General features: G+C 38.2%; 1 protein-coding gene across 3 annotated transcripts in view; it reads left to right on the top strand.

The window, feature by feature from the left end:
- ADGB (androglobin) overlaps window positions 1-17,734 on the top strand; it is a 217,516-nt gene that overhangs the window by 174,570 nt on the left and 25,212 nt on the right. The window lies entirely within an intron of this gene.

Below are 17,734 nucleotides of genomic sequence, written 5' to 3'. Positions count from 1 at the left end.
ATTATTAAAATATCATTGCTTATAATTTGCATCGTATACTCTCTGGCATTTCTTGTTGTGTTAACTGTACGTTTCAATATTTTTATTGCTGGGTTTATTAGAATCAAATTTTATGACTACTTAGGACTAATTAAAACAGGTTTATCCTAGTTAACAATTACTTGTTTATTATATTTTATATACTTACTGATTATATATTGTATATATACAAATTACTTATTGATTATATTTTTGCATGTTTTATATAATATTCAGAAAAAATTTCTATTTATAAAATTATATTTTCCCATAGTTATTGAGAAATTGTAATTCCCAAAATAAGCTCTTAAGATACTTTATAAATCCTTCAATTTCAGAAAAGCAATCTGTAATGTAAGATGATTCTTTTTTAATATAAACTCTCCTCTGAATAAAGGAAATATGACATTTATGTACAAAGGAATATTATACATAAAAAGGAATGAAATCATGTTATTTGCGATGACATAGATGAGTCTGGAGTTGAAATAAGCTAAACATAGAAATACAAATACTGCATGTGCTCACTCATACATGAAAGCTAAAAAAGTATCTCATAGCAGTAAATAATAAAATAGTGATTTCTAGAGGCTGTGAAACAGAGGTGGGGAGAACAATGAAAAGATGTGATTAGATACAAAAGCAGAGTTAGATAGGCAGAACAAATTCTACTGTTATAAAGCCCAATAGTGTGACTGTAGTCAACAATAATTTATTGCATATTTAAAAAGAGATAGAAAAAAGAATGTTTAATCCTTCCAAGAAAAAAAGCTAGAATGATTAATTTTTGAGACAAGAATATGCAGATTACTTTAATTTTATTGTAACATGTCATACAGCTGGGTTGAAATGTCATACTGCACCTCATAACTAGGTTCAATCTTTATGTCTCATGCTAAAAATAACCTTCAAAACATATCAAAGATTCTCAAAATCGCAAGCAAGAATGATAGGTTGATTCTTTCACAAAAGAGACTCAAATTAAAATCTCAGCCTCTACCCCAAAGCTTGATACCACCTAAGGTAGTGTGATAACTGAATCTGAAGGAACATGTGCTTTCCATTTATGGCCTTTGAAAGAGTAAATCGGATCATCCTATCAAGAAAATAATTGTGTGGGCCGGTGCCACGGCTCTCTAGGCTAATTCTCCGCCTGCGGCACCAGCACCCCGGGTTCTAGTCCCAGTTGGAGTGCTGGATTCTGTCCCGGTAGCTCCTCTTCCAGGCAAGCTCTCTGCTGTGGCCCAGGAAGGCAGTGGAGGATGGCCCAGGTCCTTGGGCCCTGCACCCACATGGGAGTTGAGGAAGAAACACCTGGCTCCTGGGGGGTGAACCAACGGAAAAAGGAAGACCTTTCTCTCTGTCTCTCTCTCTCACTAACTCTGCCTGTCAAAAAAAAATAATAATAATAATAATTATGTGCATGTCATTTGAAAATTACACAAAAGAGTACAGCATAAAAAGTAAAAACCATTATGGGTGTCATAAAGTTTAATCCAAACACTGCATGGCAGCCTCCATCAAATGCTGCTTGGTCATTTTCCAGGAGTTTTCTTTTAATTCTATTTAAGTCATATACTTGTTTCACATATATCATATATACAGATTAAGAACATAGTAATACTTCACAACCTACCCTCCCTCCCACCAATACTCCAACCCTTCTTCCTACTCCCTCTCCCCTTCCCATTCTTAGTTTTCATAAAGATAAATTTCAGTTATTAGTGAATGTAAAGTTAACCCTATACTAAGTAAACAAGTTCAAAAAGTAGTACAAAGAAAAAAAAATTATTCCTCAAAAGAAGATGCGAGGATTGTAAACAATCATTGAATCTTGAAATGTCCATTTCACTCCAATACATTACATTTTAGATACTCTATTAGTTACTATGGATCAGGGAAAATATATTATGTATGTCTTTTGGAGACTGGTTTATTTCACTAAGTATAATTGTTTCCAGTTGTGCCCATCTTGTTGCAAAAGATATGATTCTTTGTTTTTTTTTTTTTGTATAGCTGAGTAGTACTCCATATTTATATATATATACACACACACACACACACATATATATATATATATAAATATAGAATATTTATATAAATAAATAGATTCAGTCAACGGTCGATGGACATCTGGGTTGATTCCACATCTTAGATATTGTGACTTGTGCTGCAATGAACATGGGGGTAAAGATAACTCTTTCATATGATGAATTCTTTTGGTTTGGGTAGATTTCCAGAAATGGGATGACTGGATCATATGTTAGGTCTATATTCAGATTTCTGAGGTATCTCCATACTGTCTTCCACAGTAGACACCAGTTTACATTTCCACAAACAGTGGATTAAATACCTTTTTTCCGACATTCTCACTAGCATTTGCAGATTGTTGATTTCAGAAATGAGAGCCGTTCTGACTGTAGTGAGGTGAAACCTCAGTTGGTTTTGATTTGCATTTCCCTAATGGCTAGTGATCCTGAGCATTTTTTTCAATTTTTCTGTTGACATTTGAATTTCCTCTCTTGAAAAATGTCTGTTCAAGTCTTTCCCCATTTCTTAACTAAACTGTTTAATTTATTGTTGTTGAGTTTCTTGAGCTCTTTATAGAGTCGGGATATTAAACCAGTTGTATGGTTTGCAAATATTTTCTCCCCTTCTCTTTGTTGCTTTTTCACTTCGTTGAGTGTCCCTGTGCAGTGCAGAAGCTTCTCAGCTGAACATAATCCCATTTATCCACTTTGGCTTTGATTGCCCATGCTTCTGGGTCTTTGCCAAGAAGTCTTTGCCTATGCCACTGTCTTTCAGAGTTTCCCCAATATTCTCCAGTAATTTGGTCGCATCAGGTCATAGATTTAGGTCTGATTCATTTTGAGTGGATTTTGATGTAAGGTTAAGATATGTCTAGTGTCATAGTTTTGCATGTGAACATCCGGTTTTCCCAGCACCATTTTTGGAAGAGACTGTCCTTGCTCTAGGGATTGATTTTTAGCTCCATTATTAAAGATAAGTTGGTTGTAGATACATGGATTGATTTCTGAAGTTACTACACATCTGTTTTTGTGCCAGTGCCAGACTGTTTTGAATATAGCTGCCCTGTAGCATGTCTGGAAATCAGACATTATGATGCCTCCTGCTTGGTTTTTGTTGTATAAGATTGCTTTAGCTGGCACTGCAACTCACTTGGCTAATCCTCCACCTGCAGCACCGGCACCCTGGGTTCTAGTCCCGGTTGGGGTGCCGGGTCTCTCCCGGTTGCCCCTCTTCCAGTCCAGCTCTCTGCTGTGGCCTGGGAGTTCAGTAGAGGATGGCTCAGGTCCTTGGGCCCTGCACCCGCACGGGAGACCAGGAGGAAGCACCTGGCTCCTGGCTTTGGATCGGCGCAGCGTGCCGGCCACAGGGTGCCAGCCATAGCAGCCATTTGGGGAGTGAACCAATGGAAAAGGAAGACCTTTTTCTCTGTCTCTCTCTCTCACTGTCTAACTCTGCCTGTCAAAAAAAAAAAAAAAAAAAAAAAAAGATTGCTTTAGCTATTTGACATCTTATGTTTCCATATGAATTTTTTTATTTATTTATTTTTTATTTATTTATTTATTTTCTTTTTTTGACAGGCAGAGTGGACAGTGAGAGAGAGACAGAGAGAAAGGTCTTCCTTTGCCATTGGTTCACCCTCCAATGGCCTCCGTGGCCGGCCTGCTGCGGCCGGCGCATCGCGCTGATCCGAAGCCAGGAGCCAGGTGCTTCTCCTGGTTTCCATGCTGGTGCAGGGCCGAAGGACTTGGGCCATCCTCCACTGCACTCCCGGGCCATAGCAGAGAGCTGGCCTGGAAGAGGGGCAACTGGGATAGAATCCGGCGCCCCGACCGGGACTAGAACCCGGTATGCCGATGCCTATTGAGCCGTGGCGCTGGCCTAGTATGGACATTTTGATAATATTGATTATTCCAATCCATGAACATGGAAGATTTTTCCATTTTTTAATGTCTTCTTCTATTTTTAATGTTTATTAATTATCATCATAAAGATCAATAGCATCCTTGGTTAAATTTATTCCAAGGAATTTAGTTCTTTTTGTAGCTATTGTTAATGGGATTGATCTTAGAAGTTTTAGAAGCTCTGTTTGCCATGGCATTGTCTGTTTATACAAAGGCTATTGATTTCTCTGTGTTAATTTTATATCCTGCCACTTTACCAAACTCTTTTATGAGTTTACATAGTCTCTTGTTGGAGTCTTCTGGATGCCCTCTATATAGTATCATATCATTTGCAAATAGCAAGTCTGACTTCCTCCTTTCCAATTTGTATCCCTTTGATATATTTTTCTTACCTAATAGCTCTGGCTAAAACTTCCAGGATTATATTGAATAGTAATGGTGAGAGTGGGCATCCTTGTCTGATTCTGGATCTTTGAGCTTTCCTCCATTTAATAAGATGCTGGCTGTGGGATTGTCAAAAATTCCCTTGATTGTGTTAATGAATGTTCTTTCTATACCCAATTTGCTTAAGGTTTTCACCATGAATGGGTACTGTATTTTATCAAAGGCTTTCTCTGCATCTCTGCACCTATTGACATAACCATACAGTTTTTGTTGTTCAGTTTGTTAATGTGATGTATCACATTGTTTATTTGTGAGTGTTGAACCATCTCTGAATACCAGAATAAATCCCAGTTGGTCTGGGTAAAAGAAATTTCAGGTTTGCTGTTGGAGTCAATTAGCTAATATTTTGTTGAAGATTTTTGCATCTATATTTATCAGGTATATTGATCTATAGATTTCAATCCCTGTTATATTTTCTGCTTTAGTTATTAAGGTGATAATGGCTTCATAGAAGGAGTTTAGAAGGACTCCCTACTTTTCAGTTGTTTTGAAAAGCTTGAGACGAACTGGAATTAGTTCTTTAAATGTCTGATGGAATTCAGCAGTGAAGCCGTCTGGTCCTGGGCTTTTCTGTTTTGGGGAGGGTCTTTATTACTGCTTCAATCTCCATCTTGGTTATCTGTCTGTTTAGGTTTTCCAGGTCTTCATGACACAATTTTGGTAGGTTGTATGGGTCTAGGATCTATCTATTTCCTTTTTTTAACTTTTATTAAATAAATATAAATTTCCAAAGTGCAGCTTTTGGATTAAAGTGGCTTTTTCCCCCCATAACCTCCTTCCGACCTGAACCATCCCATCTCCCATTCCTTCTCCCATCCCATTCACATCAAGATTCATTTTAAATTATCTTTATATGCAGATCATTGATTTAGAATACACTAAGTAAAGATTTCAAAGTTTGCACCCACACAGAAACACAAAATGTAAAATACTGTTTGAGTACTAGTTATACCGTCAATTCACATAGTACAACACATTAAGGACATAGATCCCACATGGGGAGTAAGTGCACAGTGACTCCTGCTGTTGACCTCACAATTAACACTCTTGTTTATGGTGTTAGTAATCACCCAGGACTCTTATCATGAGCTACCAAGGCTATGGAAGCCTTTTGAGTCCGCCAACTCTGATCTTATTTAGACAAGGTCATAGTCAAAGTGAAAGTCTCTCCTCCCTTTAGAGAAAGGCACCTCCTTCTTTGATGGCCGTTCTTTCCACAGGGATCTCATTCACAGAGATTTTTCATTTAGATCATTTTTTTTTTGCCACAGTGTCATGGTTTTCCATGCCTGAAATACTCCCATGGGCTTTTTAGCCAGAACTGAATAACTTAAGGGCTGATTCTGAGACCAGAGTGCTGTTTAGGACATCTGCCATTCTATGAGTCTGCTGTATGTCCCTCTTCCCATGTTGGATTGTTCTCTCCTTTTTAATTCTATCAGTTAGTATTAGCAGACACTAGTCTTGTTTGTGTGATCCATTTGACTCTTAATCCTATCATTATCAATTATGAACTGCAACTGATCACTTTGACTAGTGAGATGGCATTGGTACATGCCACCTTGATGGGATTGAATTGGAATCCCCTGGCACGTTTCTAACTCTACTGTTTGTGGCAAGTCCAATTGAGCATGTGCCGAATTGTAAATCTCCTCCCTCTCTTATTCCCACTCTTACATTTAACAGGCATCATTTTTCAGTTAAATTTAAACACCCAAGAATAATACTATGTTAATTAAAAAGTTCAACCAATAGTATTAAGTAGAACAAACAAAAATACCAAAAGGGATAAAGTAGTAAGTTGTTCACCAATAGTCCAGACAAGGGCTGATCAAGTCATTGTATCTCATAGTGTCCATTTCACTTCAACAAGTTTCCCCTTTGGTGCTCAGTTAGTTGTCAGGGATCACGGAGAACATATGATATTTGTCCCTTTGGGACTGGCTTATTTCACTCAGCATGATGTTTTCCAGATTTCTCCATTTTGTTGTAAATAACCAGATTTCATTTTTTATTGCTGTATAGTATTCTATAGAGTACATGTCCCATAATTTCTTTATCCAGTCTACTGTTGATGGGCATTTAGGTTGATTCCATGTCTTAGTTATTGTGAATTGAGCTGCAATAAACATTGAGGTGCAGACAGCTTTTTTGTTTGCCAATTTAATTTCCTTAGGGTAAATTCCAAGAAGTGGGATGGCTGGGTTGTATGGTAGGGTTATATTCAGGTTTCTGAGGAATCTCCAGACTGACTTCCACAGTGGCTTAAACAGTTTGCATTCCCACCAACAGTGGGTTAGTGTCGCTTTTTCACATCCTCGCCAGCATCTGTTGTTGGTAGATTTCTGCATGTGAGCCATTCTAACTGGGGTGAGGTGAAACCTCATTGTGGTTTTGATTTGCATTTCCCTGATTGCTAGTGATCTTGAACATTTTTTCATGTGTCTGTTGGCCATTTGGGTTTCCTCTTTGGAAAAATATCTGTTTAGGTCCTTGGCCCATCTCTTAAGTGGGTTGTTTGTTTTGATGTTGTGGAGTTTCTTGATCTCTTTGTAGATTCTGGTTATTAACCCTTTATCTGTTGCATAGTTTGCAAATATTTTTTCCCATTCTGTCGGTTGTCTCTTCACTCTCCTGACTGTTTTTTTTTTTTTTTTGGTAGTAAAGAAACTTCTCAGTTTCATGCAAACCCAAATGTTAATTTTGGCTTTGACTGCCTTTGCTTCTGGGATCTTTTCCAAGAATTCATTGCCAGTACCTATATCTTGCAGGGTTTCTCCAGTGTTCTCTAATAATTTGATGGTGTCAGGTCGTAGATTTAGGTCTTTAATCCATGTTGACTGGATTTTTCTGTAAGGTGAAAGGTAGGGGTCTTGCTTCATGATTCTGCATGTGGAAATCCAATTTTCCCAGCACCATTTATTGAATAGACTGTCCTTACTCCAGGGATTAGTTTTGGATCCTTGATCAAATATAAGTGGGCTGTAGATGTTTGGATTGATTTCTGGTGTTTCTATTCTGTTCCATTGGTCTATCCATCTGTTTCTGTACCAGTACCATGCTGTTTTGATAACAACTGTCCTGTAGTATGTCCTGAAATCTGGTATTGTGATGCCTCCAGATTTGTTTTTGTTGTACAAGATTGCTTTAGCTATTTGAAGTCTCCTGTGTCTCCATATGAATTTCAGCATCATTTTTTCCAGATCTGAGAAGAATGTCTTTGACATTTTGATTGGTATCGCGCTGAATGTATAAATTGCTTTTGGGAGAATGGACATTTTGGTGATATTGCTTTTTCCAATCCATGAGCATGGAAGATTTTTCCATTTTTTGGTATCCTCTTCTATTTCTTTCTTTAAGATTTTGTAATTTTCATCATATAGATCTTTAACGTGCTTGGTTAAGTTTACTCCAAGGTAATTGATTGTTTTTGTAGCTATTGTGAATGGGATTGATCTTAGAAGTTCTTTCTCAGCCATGGCATTGCTTGTGTATACAAAGGCTGTTGATTTGTGTGCATTGATTTTATATCCTGCTACTTTGCCAAACTCTTCTAAGAGTTCCAATAGTCTCTTAGTAGAGTTCTTTGGATCCCCTAAATAAAGAATCATATCATCTGCAAAGAGGGATAATTTAAGTTCTTCCTTCCCAATTTGTATCCCTTTAATTTCTTTTTCTTGCCTATTAGCTCTGGCTAAAACTTCCAGAACTGTATTGAATAGCAATGGTGAGAGTGGGCATATGATCTATCTATTTCTTCCACGTTTCCCAATTTGTTGGCCTACAGCTCCTTGTGTTAATTCTTGTTGATTCTTTTATTTCTGCAGTATGTGTTGTTACATTTCATTTTTCATCTCTTACTTCATTGGTTTGGGTCTTCCCCCTCTTTTCTTGGTTAGTTGGGCCAATGGTGTGTCTATTTTGTTTATTTTTTCAAAAAAATAGCTGTTTATTTCACTGATCATTTGTATTATTTTGGGGCTTCAATTTTGTTTATTCTCAAATTTTAATTATTGCTATCCTCCTATTAATTTCGGGTTTAGTTTGGTGTAGTTTTTCTAGGTCCTTTAGATGCATTGATAATTCTTTTATTTGGTGCCTTTCCAATTTCTTCATGTAGTCACTTATTACTGTAAACTTGCCTCTCATCACTGCTTTTACTGAATCCCATAAACCTTGATATGATGTATTGTCACTTTCATTCATTTCCAGAAGGGTTTTTTTTTACTTCTATTTTGATTTCTGTGACCCACTGTTCATTAAGAAGATGTTGTTCAGTCTCCATGTATTTAAGTATGTTCTAGAAATTCTTGAGATGTCAATTTCCAGCTCTGTTTCATTGTGGTCAGAGAAGATGCATGATATTATTTTGATTTTTTTGAATTTGCTGAGACATGCTCTATGGCCTAGCATATTGTCTATCCTAGGGAAAGTTCTACTATTGATGAGAATAATGTGTATCCTGCAACTGGGACATAAAATTTCTGTAGATATCAATAGGTCCATTTGGTCCATAATGTCAAGGTTCTGTTGCTTCTTCATTGATCATCTGTCTACATTTATTATAGTAACAACTTCCTGCTGAATTGATCCCTTAATCATTACACAGTGCCCTTCTTCATCTCTTTTAACAGTGTTTATGTTAAAGTCTATTTTGTCTGATATTAGGGTGGCTACTCCTGACATTTTTTGTTTTCTGTTAGCATGGATTATCTTTTTATATCCTTTCACTTTGGTCTTAATGTGTCTTTGTTGGTAAGATGTGTTTCTTGTAGGCAGCAAATAGAGAGTCTTGTTTTTTAATTTATTCAGCCAGTTTATCTTTTAACTGGAGAGTTGAGGCCATTTACGTTCAAGGTGACTATTGATAAGAAATAGCTTGGCCCTGTATTTTCCCAGAAATATTCTCATTATTTACTTAGGATTTTGTTAGTACTTTTACTGGGGGATTTTGTGCCTTTACATTATTTCATAATGATGATTATTGTTCTGTGTTTCTGTGTGTAGCACATCCTTAAGCATCTTTTGTAAGGTTGGAAAAGTGGTGACAAATTCTTTCAATTTCTGTTTGTTATGGATGGTCTTTTTACACCTTCATTCATAAATCAGAGGTTTGCAGGGTAAAATATTCTGGGTTGACAGTTATTTTTCTCTTAAGACTTGGACTATGTCTCACCATTCTCTGTTAGCCTGTAGGGTTTCTGATGAGAAGTCAGCTGTGATTCTAAGTATAGATCCTCTGAATGTAATAAGGTGTTTCTGTCATGCAATTTAAATATTTTTTTTATGTTTTACTGTGGAAAGTTGAGTACAATGTGTTGTGGTAAAGATCTTTTCTGATCATGTCTGTTAGGAGTCCTATGTGGTTCCTGTACTTGTATGCCCCTTTCTTTCTCCAAATTAGGGAATTATTTCACTAAATAGGCCTTCTAGTCCATTCTTTCTTTCCATACATTTAGCAACTCCTAAGACCCATATGTTGGGTCATTTGATAGTACCTTTAAATTTCCAATATTGCTTTTTAAGTTTTCTAATTTCTTCTTGTTTCTTTTTTTTTGTCTGAATGATTTCTAAAGATTTGTCATCTAGCTCAGATATTCTTTGTTCTGCCTCAAGTCTGTTGTTAAATATTTCTACTGCATTTTTTGTTTGATCTATTGAATTATTCATTTCTAATATTGCATTTTAATTTCTCTTTAAAAATCTCAATTTCATGAGAGAATTGTCCATTCATGTTATGTATGGTATTCTGTGGTTCATGGATTTGCTTCTGATTGTTTTTTGAGTAATCCTATGGTTAATTTTTTGAATTCCATTTCTGGCATTTCATCAATGTCTTCATCTTCACATTCTAATATTGAAATGTTGTTGTATTCCTGTGGGGGTCATGATGTCTTACTTCTTTTTTCTTGAATTTCTGTGTTTATTTTTAGTCATTTGTGCAGTTAATTATAGGTTTTTCCTCTGATTGCTTTTATTTTTGAGCTATGCTTCTGTGGCTTAGTGGAATGTATGTACTTTCAGTGAATACTAAGAGGTATGTGGTAGGTGTGGCAAAGGAGCTTTGGTCAGTTCTCCAGGAAGGGGCAAGTATCTAGGATAATACCCAAGTTGGGCATGGTCAATCTCCTCTTGTTAACAGAAGGGTGGTCACCTCTGTTGGTGTGGTTACTCCCTCACCTTCTCTCCTCCAGGCTGAGCAATGCCTGGTGTTAGTCCCCAGTATGTTCATTACTCATCCATTCCTCTGTATGAACTTCACAAATGATCTGTGCTGTCCTCACTTTGAGCACAGTTCCCACTGCAATGACCCACCTTAGATAACCAAGGAGCTCCTAGAATTTCTTGAATGAATGAAGGAACCATAAATGTATGCCACTTGCATTATCACTGTGCATATTTACTATCAAAGACCTGTTCCTTTGTTTACTAGCCTGTATTGTCCATGTTGACCTGACAAGGAAATGGTTAATAAAGGTTTGTTTATACAGAATTTAAGAGACTGCAGTTAGTTAGGGTTACTAGGCTTAACTTTTACTAAAAAGGACAGATTCTAGTATGGGTCAAAACCATCTCAAATATCTTATAAATAAGGATACCAAGAGTCCCTAGTTCCTTTTGACTGCATTGAGTGCACTTCCAAAAGCAGCACTTTGCATGGCGTGAACACTATTTACCTCCTTTGCTGCCTTGCTCTGTCAGGCCAAGGACTGTGCCTCCCTCAGGTTCATCCTTATGTCTCTGGAACCAGTCTGAGGATTCTAGCAAAAGGTTACTAGAGGAGAGCTCAAACATGCTATGCTGGTGACAGCAGGTGTGCTTCCATCCCAATGACTTCTGGACTTGCTGTGTTCATAAGATTGTCAGGCCATGTTCGGGCTCAGCCAGAAAGTGCTGTGATCTTTGATCAATGTCTCATGCAGACACAAGGAGGCAAAGTGTTAGCAAAGAAGCCAAAGTGCCCAGGCCTTTCCTCATTACAAGTGTGTGTGATATGTCAAACCTCCAGAGCAGGTGCTCAAACATTGCTATTTGAACACCTGGACATAGGACAGCTCAGGAGTGATATACAGGCAAAGCCTCGTGTGAATTCCCTAAACACAGTCTGGGAATATGAATTTTCTGGAACATTTCTTCATTCTCCTTAATGTCCCCACCAACAGCCGACCTCATTGCCCAGAATACCCAAGCAGGTCTGATGTACAGATTTGACAAGAACTGTATCTACCAGAGAAGAACACAATTATGTCATAAAGAATGTGAGATGGGAGCTGAAAACACCTCTGAACCTGAATATGCCCACTGGTTCCCTCCTATGGCTGTACAGGCCATTTGCCTTTTGATGCCACTGTCCTTGTCACTCCCTGAACCAGAGCTTCCAGTCCGACTCCCTTGTCCAGATCCTGGGCTCTAAAGGTTTCCTGAGCCCTATCACATCCCCATCCCTCGGCTTTTTATTTTTATTATTGATAGCTGTGAGTTTAAGCACTTTGATTAGTTCAGAATCTACCACAAATACCTCCAAACTTCTGATGGAAAATCAGTGAGGAAAATCTTAAATTGTATTTACTTACCCTTACTCTCATGCAACTCTGTGCTTTTCCTCTCTGTGTTCTTTTCCTGCCAGGCTGTCACTTTTAGTCTTCCTTAAATTAACCATTACCTTATGTTCACTCTCTCTGGTCCAAATCAAAACTTATGTGCCCTTGAAGGATCTAGATCTTTTTTTTTAACCTATACCTTTCAACCAAACCAAAGAAGAATGGAGTTCATAGAGTTAGGCACTGGCAACCTAAATTCCTATTACTTTTCAAAAATATTTACGTGGTTATAAAAGAAAAGGGAGTACAAACAGAAAAAAAATGAAGAAGCATATATACCACTATGTTAAAGTGGTTATTTCTGGGTGCTGGTACTTGTTAGTAATTTGTTTTCAGTATCTAAAAAAAATTTAAATTATAAATATGTATGTCAGAATTAAATGAGCATTCACTATTTTAATCAGGAAACTCAAAAGAAACTCCAGAGAGAGCTAAAAGTTTAATGAAATATGGTTAGTTGAGTGTTATTAGAGTCCTCCTTGTCTCTTAAATACTCTTCCAGAATTATTTCTAGTTTTCTCAAAAAGAAGGTGTTACTACCATCTCAATGTTACAGATAAAGAAATGAGGCTTAGATACTGTAAATAATTTGCCTAAGTTTTCATAGATAAGCAAGAGCAAAGTGAAGATTCCAACCTATAGCTGCCTTGCCCAGGATCTCTCTAGAAATCTCTATATTTCTGACTCCTAGTAGCAATGGTGGTACAGAATACCTGTTAATACTTTTTAAAGATTTATTTATTTATTTGAAAGGCAGAGTTACAGAGAGAAGTGGAGAGAGAGAGGGAGAGAGAGAAAGAGACTCACTACCCAGTTGGCTGCAATGTCTGGAGCTGCGCTGATCTGAAGCCGGGAGCCAGGAGCCAGGAGTCAAGAACTTCTGCTTCTCTGACATGGGTACAAATGCCCAAGCACTTGAGCCATCTTCTACTGCTTTCCCAGTCCATAGCAGAGAGCTGGGTCAGAAGTGGAGCAGCGGGACTTGAACCAGCGCCCATATGGGATGCTGGCACTGCAGGTGGTAGCTTTACCTGCTACGCCACAGCACCAGCTCCAGCTGCTAACATTTATATCAGATGCTTTAAAAAAAGTTTTATTAATTTATTTAGAAATTTAGAGTTACAAAGAGGAGGGAGAAGAGAAGTAGAAAGAAAGGTCTTCCATCCACTGATTCACTCCCCAGATGGCTGCAGTGGCCAGGACTGGACCAAGCCAAAGTCAGGAGCCAGGAGCCATTTCTCCTGATTTTCCCAGACCACTAGCAGAGAACTGGAACAGAAATGGAGCAGCCAGGACACAAACCAATGCCTATATGGTTTGCTGGCACCACAGGAGTGACTTTACCTGCTATGCCACAAGGATAGCCCCTATATCAGATGCTTTTTAAAAAAAAACACTTATTTTTATTTATTTGAAAGGCAGATTTACAAAAGAGATTGAGAAAAGACAGAGAAATAGGTCTTCCACCTGCTGGTTCACTACCCAAATGGCCGTATTGGGCAGGACTGGGCCATACCAAAACCAGGAGCCAAGAGCTTATTCTGTGTCACATGGGTGGCAGGGGCCCAAGCACTTGGGCTATCCTGCACTACTTTCCCTGGCTCATTAGCAGGGAGCTGGATCAGAAGTACAGCAGCTAGGATTCATATGGGATGCTAGCACTACAGGAGGCAGATTAACCCACTTCACCACCAAGCTGGACTCTATCAGATGCTTTTTAAAAAGTTTTATTTTATTTATTTATTTGAAAATTACAAAGAGAGGAGAGGAGAGGAGAGGAGAGGAGAGGAGAAGGGAGGGGAGGGGAGGGGAAGGGAGGGGAGGGGAGGGGAGAGATCTTCCATTTGCTGTTTCACTCATCTGCTGGGGCTGGGCCAGACTGTAGACAAGAGTTGGGAACTCCTTCTGGGTTTCCCATGTAGGTGGCAGGAATCCAAGTACTTGGGTTGCCAATTGCTGCCTCCCAGGTACCTTAGCAGGAAGCTGGATAGGAAGTGGTAGTAGATTGTGATCCCAAGCACTCCCATACAGAATGCAGTTGTCCCAAGTAGAAGTTTAACCAGTTGTGCCGCATCTCCTGCCTCATTTGTCAGAGGACTTGTAAAGCCTTTAGCTTATACTGACACATTTAATTCACAACAAACTTAGGAGGAAGATGTTGCGACTGTTGTCATTTTGCAGATGAGCAAACTGAAGCACCAGCATCTAATTAGCTTACCCTAGGTCACATAGTTACTTACTGGCACCATTAGAATGTTGAATGGAAACTGAATATCTAGCAAGGACAATTGAATGGGGAAAATAATAATATACAGTTGTGCTGGTTTCAGGTATTTCTTGTGTATCCCATAAATAACTGTCTATTATTTATTTAGCTGTCTATGTTACCTTAGTGAGCATAAACATTTATAATTGGAATTTATTATGTTTTTCTTAAGATATTTTAATTGTCTCAATTTCAAATTATCTAGCATAATGGTAAGAAACTATAACTATTACATTACAATATTTAAGTACATTAATGAATATGTGTTAAAACATTAAAGAAATATCAAATAAAATATTGATACTTGAAGTGAACATAGTAGAAGAGTTCATGGAATAGAAAAATATAAAAATATAGAGTTGGATAACCGAACAACATTAAGGATATGAAACAGATTTTAAAAAGAAGTTGTTACATGGGGAAATACAGCACACTGGTTAATCTGGCCACAGTCCAACCATGATCACCTGGGTCATTTATCCTCTGTAAATTAGAATAACAATGCTTTCCCTCAAGGTTGTGAAGCTTCAAGATAATAAAGTTCCTGGAACTTAGTATCACTAAAAAAACATCATTATTATTATTATTATTATTATTATTATTATGTACTTCAGCTAGAAAATAAGTCATCAGAAATAATTATATGTAATTTCTTCTTTGAAATCACATTTGACAAATTTATGTATGAATGAGCAGCATTTAAATTAAATTACACCTTGCGTTGCATAATGCACTTGTTGAAAAGCAGAAAGCAAGGAAACACAAAAGTGAACTGTATTTAAAATGAATAGGAAAATTTTCTACTTGAAAGAATGTGCTGAGCCATTCTTTTCAAAGTCAAGCAGCTTTGAATTCAGAATAATCAGTTCTGAATATCATGTTTATAAAAGGGAATTTTGGTAGTCAACTTGATTAAAGTAAAATATATCAATATGTCAGCTGCTCTGCTTCAATATATTTGCAACTAACTCAAAACCTACACACTCTAATTTTAAGGGTATTATATACTTTAGAAAAATTAAGTTACTACTAACTTAAAATCATCAAATTAGCTTGCTTTTATAAGTTGAGTACTTTATGTCAAGAGGAAATTAATCAGTGATTTGTTTTATTAGTATATTGGTGACCTAACTTAACATGCTTATCCCAACATCAAAAGAATTCTTTTCCTGTTTACTCAATTAAACTCAACATTTAATGTCTATGAGAAACAAAATATTTCATATATTTTCAAAAATTCAAATTTATGGCCCATGATAAAAAATAAAGTCTGAACTACAGCACAGTCTACAATACTTCAGTTATAAATGTTTGTAAAACTTGGTCTCTGGTTAACATGAGACAACAGTGCCACCTCTAGTTTATTGCAGTTCAATACCAAAGTTTTACAAAAATTGCTTACTGAGATGACTGAATTTCACTGAGGTAGTGGACTGGAGGATCTGAAGCAAAATCTTACTTAGTGATATCATCTGCTTTCATATGTAATTTGTGGTGTTATGATTTTGAATAACTTTGGCTAATAGGTTAGCTTTTATACTGTTGGTCTGTGCCTTTGAATACTACAGTATTTTCCATTTAATGGAAGCAAATACACTTAAATGTAAGACTCAGATTCTAAGAACTATGGATAATGAGAGAACAGAGCTTCAGAAATACTTCATGGGACAGCTTTAGATTTAATTTCAGCCAACATTTGTTAAGCATCTTAAAAACCCAAGATGAACGATAGTAGGTATGAGCCTATTTTTAATGTTCTGCATTGATTATTTTAAACACTTTGGTGATATTAGTTTCTCTGTCATACAGAGGAGGAACCTTAAGCCTAAAACAATGTAATAAACCTGCCAAAGTTAACCTGCCCGGTGGCTGAGCCAGGACACACTTCCAAGTCATTCGAACAAAGGATTTTCCCCAGCTGCTGGACTTGTTGGCAGAAGGGCAAATTTCCCCCTTTGCCAAAGGGTGGTGCCCATAATCCTTTCACAGACTTCAGGGTCATCTGTGCCCAGTGTGAAAATAGCTCCTAACTGGACACCAAGTAATCAGTAAGATCTAGGAGATTTTTACAAATACTGTTATAGTGGAGTGACTCACAGGAGATGGTCGGGTCCTTTGCGCTAGTGCTGACGGAACTCTTGTCAGTAAGTGACAGATCCCCTCTGTGATGTTTGAGAGGTAAAAGACAAAGAAACATGGAAAGGATTCATGGGTATTGTTTTTCCTCTACCACTTGGATATCTCATTGTTAGAGAGAATAGAACTTGAAGCAAAGACCCATCAGGTTGGGAACAATAAGGGTATCTCATAGATGTAACCAGTGGTTCTCAAAGTGTGGCCCATGGATCAGCAGCCACAGCACCACACCTGCTTCTGTGAAAGATGCAAATATGCGGGCTCCATTGCAGACCCACCACATCTATCCAGAGGGACAGTGCGCAGAAATCTGTTTTATAACAGATCCTCCAAGTGGTGCAAGATGCAGGCTGAGCTTTGAGACCCATTCTTGTGAAAGAATTTCAGCCGCTGTGAATGCTAAGCCATTGCTGTTCTTCCCTTCAACCCACTCCATTGCAGCACTTGCTTCGAACAAAAGAGAAAACTGTACAGACTGCTTAAAGTGGATTTCTCAGAGCATGAACCATAAGACATCTGAATCAAAATCACTTGATTTTTTGAATTATAGATTTAAAAATCTAGACCCCACGTCAGATTACCAAGTTGGGATATCTGAGGGGTGGGCCTGGAGATCCGAATTGTATAAGCTCCTTCGCGGGCTCATCCCACGAGGCTGGCATGCTGTTCGCGTGGTTGGGGCAACGGAGCTCTTCGGCTAGAGACAAGTTTCGGTGACGATGTCTGCTTTATTAACAACCATGCGCAGTTTCTAAAGGGCAGGCAGAAGGGGCGTAACTAATTCAGGACAACACTAATTCTACAGAATGAAGCCGATATTGGTGCTGCTATGCTTCTCCAATCAGTTTGAAGGCCACATAGCTTTCCTGATGGGCCTGGGCCACACCCAGGAGCAGTTTACCTAATTGGCATAGGTGGGGGGAAATGTGCCCAGGGCTCCTGCCACCTGCCAGCAGCCAGGCTGCAGGTTGCCTCCCAGCAGGCATGGCACGCCTTGCCCTCCCAATCTCCTGCCTGGGCAGGGCAGGCAGTCTCACAGGATCACCCACACTCCCTGGGTGATTTTTACATTGACCAAAATTGTGAATTGCAATGTTACAGTAAGCACAGCAGTAGCAGTGTCAGAGTTACCTGGCACCAAAAGGTAACGACTGTTCTTCCACCCAGTTGTTATGAGGTTATTTATCCCGCACTGGCCTCAAAGGGGGTTTTAAAATATAGTCAACTCAACAATGTCTTGGAATGGAGATGACCAAGACCTCAGTTTCACCATGGCAAGGACCTAAGGCAAGTAGCTGTGGTCCAGGAGGTTGGGAACCACCCAGTTACCTCATTTT

The sequence above is a fragment of the Oryctolagus cuniculus genome, chromosome 5 (genome assembly GCF_051225735.1).
Source record: "Oryctolagus cuniculus isolate XC-2025 breed Fujian yellow rabbit chromosome 5, ASM5122573v1, whole genome shotgun sequence".
Taxonomy (NCBI): domain Eukaryota; kingdom Metazoa; phylum Chordata; class Mammalia; order Lagomorpha; family Leporidae; genus Oryctolagus; species Oryctolagus cuniculus.
Note: the sequence above shows the minus strand (reverse complement) of the source record. Positions and strands in the feature narration are given on the sequence as shown.